This window comes from Ictalurus punctatus, chromosome 29, assembly GCF_001660625.3.
Source record: "Ictalurus punctatus breed USDA103 chromosome 29, Coco_2.0, whole genome shotgun sequence".
NCBI lineage: Eukaryota > Metazoa > Chordata > Actinopteri > Siluriformes > Ictaluridae > Ictalurus > Ictalurus punctatus.
In genome coordinates, this window is record NC_030444.2 from 4,270,943 (window position 1) to 4,283,580 (window position 12,638).

The following is a 12,638-nucleotide window of genomic DNA, read 5'->3' on the forward strand; positions in this document are numbered from 1 at the left end:
CTGTTCCTCTATGTTCTGCCAACAGTCAATACGTGAGCTGTGTGTGTGATTACATGTGCGAGAGATGGCGTGTGTGTGTGTGTGTGTGTGTGTGTGTACACATTGTTCTTGTGTGCTGACTCAGCACAGCTGTAGCTCAGCTGACATCCAACAATGTGGCAGTAAAAGGGGTGAAATAATCGATGTTAATTACTGATGGAGTATTATCAGGCACTAACACTGTTAGACTTCAGTTAAAAAAGACTGAGCTGCTGTTAGTGACGTCATCACCGCCGTTAGTGACGTCATCACCACCGTTAGTGACGTCTTCACCGCCGTTAGTGACGTCATCACCGCCGTTAGTGACGTCTTCACCGCCGTTAAGTGACGTCTTCACCGCCGTTAAGTGACCTCATCACCGCCGCTAGTGACGTCATCACCGCCGCTAGTGACGTCATCACCGCCGTTAAGTGACCTCATCACCGCCGTTAGTGACGTCATCACCGCCGTTAGTGACGTCATCACCGCCGTTAGTGACGTCTTCACCGCCGTTAAGTGACGTCTTCACCGCCGTTAAGTGACCTCATCACCGCCGCTAGTGACGTCATCACCGCCGCTAGTGACGTCATCACCGCCGTTAGTGACGTCATCACCGCCGTTAAGTGACCTCATCACCGCCGTTAGTGACGTCATCACCGCCGTTAGTGACGTCATCACCGCCGTTAGCGACGTCTTCACCGCCGTTAAGTGACCTCATCACCGCCGTTAAGTGACCTCATCACCGCCGTTAAGTGACCTCATCACCGCCGTTAGTGACGTCATCACCGCCGTTAGTGACGTCTTCACCGCCGTTAGTGACGTCTTCACCGCCGTTAAGTGACGTCTTCACCGCCGTTAAGTGACCTCATCACCGCCGCTAGTGACGTCATCACCGCCGCTAGTGACGTCATCACCGCCGTTAGTGACGTCATCACCGCCGTTAAGTGACCTCATCACCGCCGTTAGTGACGTCATCACCGCCGTTAGTGACGTCTTCACCGCCGTTAGTGACGTCTTCACCGCCGTTAAGTGACGTCTTCACCGCCGTTAAGTGACCTCATCACCGCCGCTAGTGACGTCATCACCGCCGCTAGTGACGTCATCACCGCCGTTAGTGACGTCATCACCGCCGTTAAGTGACCTCATCACCGCCGTTAGTGACGTCATCACCGCCGTTAGTAACGTCATCACCGCCGTTAGTGACGTCTTCACCGCCGTTAAGTGACGTCTTCACCGCCGTTAAGTGACCTCATCACCGCCGCTAGTGACGTCATCACCGCCGCTAGTGACGTCATCACCGCCGTTAGTGACGTCATCACCGCCGTTAAGTGACCTCATCACCGCCGTTAGTGACGTCATCACCGCCGTTAAGTGACCTCATCACCGCCGTTAAGTGACCTCATCACCGCCGTTAGTGACGTCATCACCGCCGTTAGTGACGTCTTCACCGCCGTTAGTGACGTCTTCACCGCCGTTAAGTGACCTCATCACCGCCGTTAGTGACGTCATCACCGCCGTTAAGTGACATCACCGCATCAACGGCCTCGACACTAAATCTGATTCAGACATTTAAAACGCGGTAATAATTATCCAAAAGCGCTTTCTCTGAATATCACGTGGTGTGTTTTATCTTCACCGCCGTTAAGTGACATCATCACCGCCGTTAAGTGACCTCATCACCGCCGTTAGTGACCTCATCACCGCCGTTAGTGACGTCTTCACCGCCGCTAGTGACGTCATCACCGCCGCTAGTGACGTCATCACCGCCGTTAGTGACGTCATCACCGCCGTTAAGTGACCTCATCACCGCCGTTAGTGACGTCATCACCGCCGTTAGTGACGTCTTCACCGCCGTTAGTGACGTCTTCACCGCCGTTGAGTGACCTCATCACCGCCGTTGAGTGACATCATCACCGCCGTTAAGTGACATCACCGCATCAACGGCCTCGACACTAAATCTGATTCAGACATTTAAAACGCGGTAATAATTATCCAAAAGCGCTTTCTCTGAATATCACGTGGTGTGTTTTATCTTCACGCTGTACACGCCGACTGACACGCCATGATGTGCGCACTGACACGTGAACACCACCTGTACACACACCGATCTTCCATAACTGAAAAAGAAAAGTCTGTGCGAATGTGGAGTGTCTAACACTCTACACACACACACACACACTCACACATACACACACACACACACACACACACACACACACACACACACACACACACACACACACTCACACTCACACACACATAGCCCTTTCTGAAAATCCTGCAGCATCTGCTAGGCTTTGTCAAGATGACAAGCTCGCTAAGGTTTAAAAAAAAAAAGAAAGTTCAGGTCTGTGACGAGGCATTGCTCAAACTAATCAAAATTCCCACGTTGCTAACGAGACATTCCTAGCACAACATCGGATGGTGGACGAGACAGCTCCATGCTCACAGTGTAAATGACACACAGCAGGCCACAGCCCCGCCCCCGAGTTGTGTTTTGGGGTCAGCTAGATACCTTTCCGTTCCCCTTCAGTGAAACGTTTACACTGGGTGAAGTCTTTAACCGAACGAAACAGAAAAGCGTAGCTTTCGGCAGTAGATTAAACTTTTAATCTCTTTGTCATGTTTCTCAAACCGTTCCTGTGCAATTTTTGCAGTGTAACGGGGCGTATTACCCTGCTGAATGAGGCCACTGCCGTTATGGAATACCGGTGTCATGACGAGGACTCGAGGTTTCCCAGCAGGACATTGCTCAGAGCATCACACTTCCTCTGCCATCATGCCTTCTTCCCATAGTGCATCCTGGTGACATCTCTTCCCCTAGTAAGCGACACACACGCGCCCGGCCACCCACATGATGCAAAAGAAAACGTGATTCATCAGACCAGGCCACCTTCTTCCATTGCTCCATGGTCCAGTTCTGATGCTCCCGTGCCCATTGTAGGCTCTTTCAGAGTTGGACAGGGGTCAGCATGGGCACGCTGACCATTCTGCAGCTACGCAGCTCCACACATGCATCGATGAGCTTTGGGCACCCATGATCCTGTCGCTGGTTCACCGGTTGTCCTTCCGTGGAGCGCTTTGTTAGGTATTAACCACTGCACATCGGGAACACCCACAAGACCTGCTGTTTCGGAGATGCTCCGACCCGGTCGTCTAACCAGCACAACTGAACCCTTGTCAAAGTCACTCAGATCCTCACACTTGCCCATTTTTCCTGCTTCCAGCACATCAACTTTGAGAACTGACTGTTCACACGCTGCATAATAAATACATCCCACCCCTTGACGGGTGCCTCGGTAACGAGATAATCAACGCTATTCACTTCACCCGTCTGTGTTTTAATGTTATGGCCGATCGGTGTGTATGTGATGTCTAATGCACGGCAGAGCTGCTGAACAAACTTTAGTTTGTATACGCACACTACTACAAGGCTTGTACTGATGTTAAGGTGTGTGTGTGTGTGTGTGTCCATATGAAGGCTCAGTAGCTAAAGTAAGCCGTGTTACATAAAGGGATTTTCTGCATTACAGGGAATACAAAAACGCAGCAAAGCGTGATGTTAAGAGCTGGAGAAGTATGAATCATCACATCGCAGGATTCCTTTCACACACGCAACAAACAGGCCTCCGACAACAAAACAAGCACGCAGAGACAAAAAAGAAGCCTTAAGAACGAGGAGGAAAAAAACGAGTCTTCGGTGTGAAGGAGAGAGACTGCATCGCTATTACCATTACTATTAAACGCGTTCTTGTTTATATGCCTTGAATAAGAGGAAGGAGAAGAATGCCTTGAATAATTCATCTTTAAATCTATTCGTTCAGTCCTTCAAGGTCTCCACAGAGGCCTTTAAGACTCTCGTCCCGTGCGCTGATAGAAAATCTTTTCTCAGATTAAGCCACAGACGCCCACGCTCAAGGACGAGGCTCCGAAACCTCTGATTGAATCGTGCGTGGAGAGGTCGTCTTATTAAACCCCAAAACAACAGCGAAACAACCGGTGTGTTCATGCGGAATGATTACTCTTGTATCTGTGGCGTTTTATTTCCATGGAATATGACGTGTACCGAGCTGAGATCATGGTGTTAGTGGAGAATATCTGGTTTTCGGTACGAGGCCGCCGAAATGCAGCGTTACGCTTGGTGCTGAATCGGTGAAATGACTGAATAATATACTAGAAAGCAATTAAACCGTCAGATGCACGTCGTATAAGACGTTTTTGCTTTAATGGAGCGTTTGGTATCGGATGGAACGGCGTGTAGAGATTCACTGTACTGCATCGACACACTGCAGGATTTACACAAAGGAAAGCGTTACTGAGCAAGTCGAGGAAACGTACTCGAACGCTATGTACACAGCGCTCTTGCTCTTCCGAGTTGTCCTGGAAAGCCGAAAATATCCATCCATCCATCCACCCGTACCGCTTTATCCTTTTCAGGGTCACGGGGAAACCTGGAGCCTATCCCAGGGAGCATCGGCACGAGGCAGGGTACACCCTGGACAGGGTGCCAATCCATCGCAGGGCACAATCTCACACACACTCACACACCCATTCATACACTACGGACACTTTAGACACGCCAATCAGCCTACCGTACATGTCTTTGGACTGGGGGAGGAAACCGGAGTACCCGGCGGAAACCCCCGCAGCACGGGCAGAACATGCAAACCCCCACACACACAGGGCCACGGTGGGAATCGAACCCCCGACCCTGGAGGTGTGAGGCGAACATGCTAACCACTATACGAGGAACATGAACGTACTCTAGATAGAAGGTATTACATAACATCGGCTTAGAACTCAGTAACGTTGATGTGCACGATAACTTTAAAAATAAATAAATAAATAATTGTTAACCTTTCTGTAACATTGACAGGTGACGTGAATTACATTGATTATAGCACAAAACAGGCTCGTCAGAGCGTCCATTATCTCAATCCGATCGAGCGTCTGTGGGACGTTCTGGAGAAACAAGTCCGATCCACGGAGGCATCACTTCACAACTTACTTAAGGATTTACAGGATCTGCTGCTAACGTCTTGCCGCCAGATACCACAGCACACCTTCAGAGGTCTCGTGGAGTCCATGTTTCGCCGGGTCAGAGCTGTTCCGACGGTGCAAGTCGGACCTACACAATATTAGACAGGTGGTTTTGATGTTACGGCTGAGGGGTGTATGTTGGGCAGGGGTGGCTTGGTGGTTAAGGCTCTGGGTTACTGATCGGACGGTCGGGGGTTCAAGCCCCAGCACTGCCGCTGTTGGGTCCTTCAGCAAGGCCCTTAACCCTCTCTGCTCCAGGGGCGCTGTATCATGGCTGACCCTGCGCTCTGACCCCAGCTTCCTGACATGCTGGGGTATGTGAAGAAAAGAATTTCACTGTACATATGTATATGTGATCAGTAAAGACTCATTATCATTGTGTATCGTAAAATGTGATATGACGTTCCTGGCAGAAATGCATAAGTAAGTTAATTGTATTCATTATAATTTGTCTGATACCTGTGCTTTAAGGAGAAAACACAACTCTGCGCTCTTCACGTGTGAACAGCCGACTACGATCCATCACGTAGCACCACATCCCGACACCTCTACGAGTTCCTTAAAAGCTACGGACTGCTGCTTTAATTCAAAAGAATGTCTCGTAATTGCCTTAATTTCTGAAAATCAGAAGGAATGCGCCCGGGTTCGAGCGGTTTCCTTATTCCAAAACGTTTATGAATTCTAACATCCCTTTATTTTTCTTGTTTTTGTTTTGTTTTCTAGTGCCGCTGCATCCGTCATGGCTGAATGACGTCGTGGAATATGCCTTGCCGTCCCTGTGAGGATTACTTGTCTAGACAGTCACACAATATCAGTGTGCTGATTTTTGTCCGGCGGTTTTTGCAGGAAACACACTGTCTGTTACACTTTCTGGAAGAGGTTTCTCATAATGGACTTCCTTCTCTAAAATGAGTTATCTGCTGCTATAGGTTTACCTTGAGTGTTTTTATTACATTTTAGATGAAGGATGTTACACACTCCGGGTCAAGCTTGCTGCCAGAGGTTGAGAGTCACTCTCTGAATGATCAGTGAGGAATAAAACGTTCGGGGGGGGGGGGGTGCGCTATTATGAGAAAACAATCAATGCCGGCGTGGCGTGATCAAGCAGAGGCGCTACCGCCTGAGCTGCTCTTAGAGAAAACGAACCCACATGACTCCACATGACCAATCAGAATCGAGAATCGGGGAAAAATATCCTAACAACGCATCCCGTGGTTAGAGGTATTAGCGTTACTGCGCTTGAGGCACAACGAGAAAAAACTAGCAGTTTATACGGGCCTTCGTTTTCAAAGCGGTTTCTCAAAGTGAAATATTCATAATCGCACGGTCAGGAGTCATCAGAACAATTGCAGCGGTTGTCCTAATTACAGCTGAACAAGGAGTCAGTGATAAATCGGTAGGGATAACGCTCCCGGGAAAACGAACGCGCTCGTGCTGATCTAAGGCTGGCTCGGGTCAGACCGGCGACTCACGACAATACTATCCACTCTTCCAGCATTTTGTCCTTCATGGCAAGGATTAAACATTTCATAGAAATGAAACTTTAACCTGGGTTAAACAAAACAAGCCGCCATTCTTTTATTTATTTATTTATTTTGTAAAGAAAACCTACAAGGAAATATACTTATGGTAAATGGTCTGCACTTATATGGCGCTTTTTTACCCTTAGCGGTTCCAAAGCGCTTTACACTCTGTCTCATTCACCCATTCTCTCTCACACACACACACCAATGGTAGCAGAGTTGCCATGCAGGGCGCTAACTTGCCATCGGGAGCAACTTGGGGTTCAGTGACTTGCCCATGTGGAGTCATGTGGAGTCATGTGGAGTCATGTGGAGTCATGTGGAGTCATGTGGAGTCATGTGGGCCGGGAATCGAACCACCAACCCTCCAATTAGTGGACAACCCGCTCTGCCACCTGAGCCACAGCCGCCCAGTCTTAGCATGAAGTACATTGATTTACAAAGGAATGAGAATCCGGGCTTATCGATAAACGATACCTTCTATAGGAGTTCACACGTTCTAAAAGCTGGTGCTGCTCTCCGCAGAGAAAACGCTGTCTTGTGTTTTCGTGCTCGGCTCAGGTAAACTGACGACGGACGGGTTTGACTGCTGCTTGATGAAATAAAGATCCGCTGCTTTAATGAATGGAAATGATATGAAATGAAACCGTGCTGAAACATCCATTACGGTGACAGAAAATCACTGCTGTGGAGGTACGAATATGATTGCATGATTGTGGGGTATGAAGAACATTCCTTCACTGTGTGGCTTGGATTGAAAAAACAACAACAACAACAACAACTGGGAAATCACAAAAAAAAATTCCAATTGACTGTGTTCTCTGTGGAGCAAAGCAATTCTATCCTGTTCATGCAATTATCCAGGCAGCCAATCATGAGGCAGCAATGCAATGCATAAACTCGTGCAATAACTTCATGTTCACATCGAGCGTCGAAACGTGGACGAAATGCGATCTCGGTGACTGTCTCGAGAGTTTACCCAGAATGCTACGAAGAAAAGCAACAAATAACCCCTCCAGTTCTGCAGCTGGACATGCCTTGTCGACGAGATTAGTCCGAGCAGAACGGCCAGACTGCGTCAAGCTAACCGGAAGGTAACTCACATAAGCACTCTTTGCATTCGTGGTGAGCAGAAAAGCAGCTCAGAACAAACAACACATTGAACCTTGATGCGTCTGGGTTAGGGTTAGGACTACACCAGCAGAAGACCACACCAGGTTCCACGCCTGTTAGTCAAGAACAGGAATCTTCGGCTACAGTGAGCACTGCATGGATCAGGTATGGCTCCAGTCTGCCTTGTGTCAACCATTCAGGCCGTCAGTGATGGTGTTGGTGGTGTAATAGCGTGGAGAATGTATTCTTGGCACACGCTGTGCTCCTTAATACCAATCGAGCATCAATTAAATGCCACAGCTTGTCTCAGTACTGTTTCTGTTAACATGCATCCCTAAACATCTATGATCTGCCATCGTATAACCGCCACTTCCAGCACGATAATGCGTCGCGTCACGAGCCAAACTGATTCCATAAACACCAAGTGGCCTCGCCGGTCGACAGCTCCGAGTCCAAATCGTGTTGTTCCTAACATCACTCTCACCCGTCATAAAGTCCCTCCCGTGGCTTATTTCCAAGTCATACCCAAATGGCTGTTAAGAACGTGACATGTTCATATGAAGGTTTTTTTTGCATAAATAAAATCCTAGCAGCAGCGCCACGTCACTTCTAATGACTGAGCCTTTCCTAATAGCAGCTTTGTTATACAGAGTATCCTAGCACAGATTAATCACAACGTGCCAAAGCATCTGGTATTTCTGCAGGAAAGCATTACAAATATATAAAACGTGCCTCGTGAGCACAAGGTTCGGTTTAAATAGTACTCTGTTGCTCGTTTAAAAGGAGTACAAGGGGGAAAAAAGTGCACGAATTGCAAGCTCAAAATGGTTTCTGTGAAAAGTCGTTATTGAAGCAGAACCATATGGCGCTGAAGCCTCGGCCACCTGGTGTAGAAATGTGCAGCCTGGACGTGTGCATTCTCACAGCGTGCCAGGAGAACGCTGCTAGAGCTGATACCGAAGAGCTGCTTTCTTCTCTTGCTAGCAGAATGATCTTATCTTACAGCTTCTCTTATGTCAAGTTAGGAAACACTGACTAACGTACATTCTCATGTCTCATATCCATCGTAGTTTAAATTATGGTTAATGCAAAATGGCTCCCAATTTGATATATATTCAAGCATATTATATATATATATATATATATATATATATAGTGTATTATAAATGGAGCAGACAGCCATTTTTTAATTAGATGCCAAAACCATGTCTCCAAATCGAGTACCAAAAACCCATGACAGAATTTCTCTCAGTTAAAAGCGATCGTTTTGATTATTTAGTGTCTGTTTTGCAATAAACATAACACCATTATGTTAGTTGACGTCGGTAAGCAAGCTAATCAGTACATTTACACGGACAACAATAATCCGACGTGAACCCGATTAAGACGATACTCTGCTTAAGAGACTGGCATGTAAACCGAGATTACTGATGACCTTAATCCGATTAAAGTCATACTCGTAGTAAACACAGACCGAATGAAGACGTGTGGAGTATTCCTGTTTTAGTCTCGTTACAGACACGTACACACCTTAATCACACTATTAACGTCGTGTGGGAGTTTTTACTGCATTGTGCGACAGGACACGTACACACACGGCAGCGCTCCACCGTTTGACGGCGAACAAGAGAGCACGGCTGCGTCCCAAACCGCGTACCTGCTGTATAGTAGGAGAGATACATGTATCTCAGCTGCTATATAGACGGTAAGTACGCGGTTTGGGACGCAGCCCACGGCTTCAAGCAGTCGTCTATTTGCAGGTACATCATGACAAATAATTAACCGCACTTGAAGCTTTCGTAAAATTAAAAATGAAACACCCAAAACTGTATACGGTGCCATAACGAAGACCAACTGTATGTCGATGCGTGAAATTCTGGAGGGACGTCGGACGACGTGGCGCGGTGACGTAATGGCGTGTGACGTTAATCCGTCTATGTTCTATAACATGTACAACAGGAATATGAAAGGAGTATTCTAAAAGTGACTCATGTAAACACCTTAATCACAATATTGTCTTATTCAGAATAAGGTCAATAATTAGATTACTGCTGTCCAGGTAAACGTAGTCAGTGTTCTGCTAGATGTACTACAAACCTGAAATGCAAAAAAAAAGACGTTTTTAGTGGATTGTAAGTGGAGGTATAATGCTTCTGTAATCCTCTGTTCCTATTTGGGGTTAATTCTCTAATATCAAGTCTGCTTAGTCTACAACGCGAAGAATCTACATCATATAACGTACGACAGGATGTAGGCCTGTGTTTGGCTGTTTGGCTATCAGTCAAAATAAAGCGATCGTAGACAAAAATAATTAATCGCATCAGAACATAGAATATCGATTGCTGGAAACCAAAACGATCTACCATTAGTCCAGTTCAATTTCTCTATTAACATGAGCTCCCTCTGGTCTTATTGGGGTCTTTCGTTTCATTTCGAAAAGAGTCTGTGATACACCGCATGGTTAGTGGGATTGAGAACGGTAGGACTAGGCATTCAATTTTGGTTTGGCATGAGAGGACAAATCCTGCACCAACACCACTAATTTTCATTCGCCCACGGCTGTTCAGCTTCTGCACTGACCGGATGAGTCTCTCTCTCTCTCTCTCTCTCTCTCTCATCCCTGCTGACTCTCTTTTTTTATCAGTCTTTGTCTTTAGCCTGTTTTATACTTTGTATAGCGATGCAGCTCAGGAGAATCTAAGATGTCCTCGTACTCTTCACGGCGTCTGCACCGTAATAAGGCTGAAAGAACATGACCTGCGACCTTTATTCTTTTAACGACGTCTCGATTATGCAGACAGTCTGAAAAAAATCTTGGTTTCCAAGTTACGCAACAGAAAAATGCGAGCGCTGTCGTTGAGATTTCGTACGTTTAAATATCGACGATGCTACTGCCATCCACAGCCGAGAGCCAAAGGGGCTAAACTGCCCATGCCCACGCATCTGGGCGGTAGTACTCTCTCCCCTGTCAATCACAGCCAAGAACGGGTGTCCGTGAGCTCAGGTATATGGAAGAAGGCAGATAGTCAGATAGTGGCTTCATGTGTCTCGTAGGGAGAATGTATTAGCTTCCTCCCTCTCTGGTTGATAGGGCAGAGCTGGCTGGTGGGCGGGACTTGGCAGGTGATGAAATTAGGGAGAAAGTCAAGGGAAATATCTTCTTTAGAGCGGCGTAGTGTTGCAGCGTAGTAGCGTTGTGTAGAAGGTAGCTTTGCTGCCTCACAGCTCAAGGGTCCCTGATTCAATCCTAATCTCAGGTAAATGCTGTTCTTCCTCTATTTATGTGGACATCCTCAGGGTTCTCTGGTTTCCTCACATTTCCCCAAAGCCTGCATTTAGGTGAACAGGCTATGCTAATGTGTGTGGGTACCCTAGATCCCATCCAGGGTGTATTTCCGACCACAAGCCCAGTGTTCCCGGGAAAGGCTTATTTAACCAGTTACCAAAAGTACAGCATCTCAAGCACTAAGTTCCATCATAATAGCACTCTGCTAAATAAATATACCACAACCCGACATCACTCTGTTCTGTTCCTCTAAATCGCAGTGCTGGAATGTGTATAAATGCACTATAAGCACAAAGTTTCTCCTGACTTGTGTGCATTATTAATGCAGAAGCATACGCTGCTGAAGCTGTGGCCACACGCTTCATAAATGTGCAACCTTCATGTGCGTGTTCTCAAAGTGAGCCAAGAGTCCAGAGCTATGATTAATACAAAAGAGATGAATTATTTAAAACATTTCTTTTCCCTCTCCGCTCCATCTCCCTCTCGCCTTCGCACTCCGCTCCCTCATCGTACGCTTTTGGTGGAGACCCGGAGCCAAGTCCGGCTCTGCAAATCCAATGTGAGCCCAAACAAACACACACACACACACACACACACACACACACACACACACACAGGTTCGCTGGTCGAATACACTCTGTAGTCAAAATACATCTTACCTTAACCTGTGCTCAAGCGCAATCTCAGGAACGTCTGACGTTTTACTATAAACGCTGGTCACCTGCTAGAACGCGAACACGTTCCCCTAACTATCTGCCTATAGCTAAACTTAACCATTAACGTATCTTTTTCTTGCACTGGTTCTCAGAGTGGGGTCTGACAGCATGTCTGCGGTTTTTGTAAATTTAGTTTTCACAACCTGTCGTTATGAAAGTTATTTCAGTTCTTACACCACAGCGCTGGTCGAATTCTCCAATCGGATTCATTTCAACAGCAAACCTGACCGGAGCTCTGGCTTCAATTCAAATCGCAGGTTTATACAGTTAATTAACGCACGCGCTTGTCCTTTTACGTTATCGTTTCTATAGTAACAGCTCGTTCACGGTGACGATGACGAGGTCGACCGATTGATGGGTTTTTGCCAGTACGAGAGCGGCCTCTAGAGGCGAAATATAAACAATCGCTGACGAATTTTGTTGTGTTATTGGAAGTGTTTTTTTTTTTTAATTATTATTCCTTTTAGACGTCTCTATTTTTATTTTGTTATATGGAGTGTTACTTTTTGCTTCGTTTTGGATGAATATCTTTTATTTACTTTAACATTTATTACGCATGTTTACATATTTATTCCATTCGACAAAGTACAGTACATTTACATGGTACTGTTTATTTTTGTATTAAACTTCAGCGATATTTAACGTCGAGTCTTACGTTTCCATTCAGCGTCGATTGTAAACACTGTCGGTTGAGTAATCGGTTACCGGCGGGTAGGTACGACTTTTAGGACCTCGTTACCGGTATCTTTCGACCCTCTAATAAACAGATTAAGAGAACGATGGCAAAAAATACATCATTGCTGAAGCTTTCCGTAAACCGTACGGCGTCTGTTTAACATTTAAGGAAGGAGTCTCCGATCCAACATGACGAGCCGTCTTAACGGAAGCGATTACACGAGCACGGACGTTTCCGCGACGTTAGACGTGACCGTAAATGTCTAA

At 46.6% G+C, this 12,638-nt stretch overlaps 1 protein-coding gene across 6 annotated transcripts in view; it reads right to left on the reverse strand.

Annotated features, from left to right (window-relative positions):
• Positions 1-12,638, reverse strand: part of ptprdb (protein tyrosine phosphatase receptor type Db) — an 86,570-nt gene that overhangs the window by 47,295 nt on the left and 26,637 nt on the right. The gene's annotated exons all lie outside the window — the stretch shown is intronic.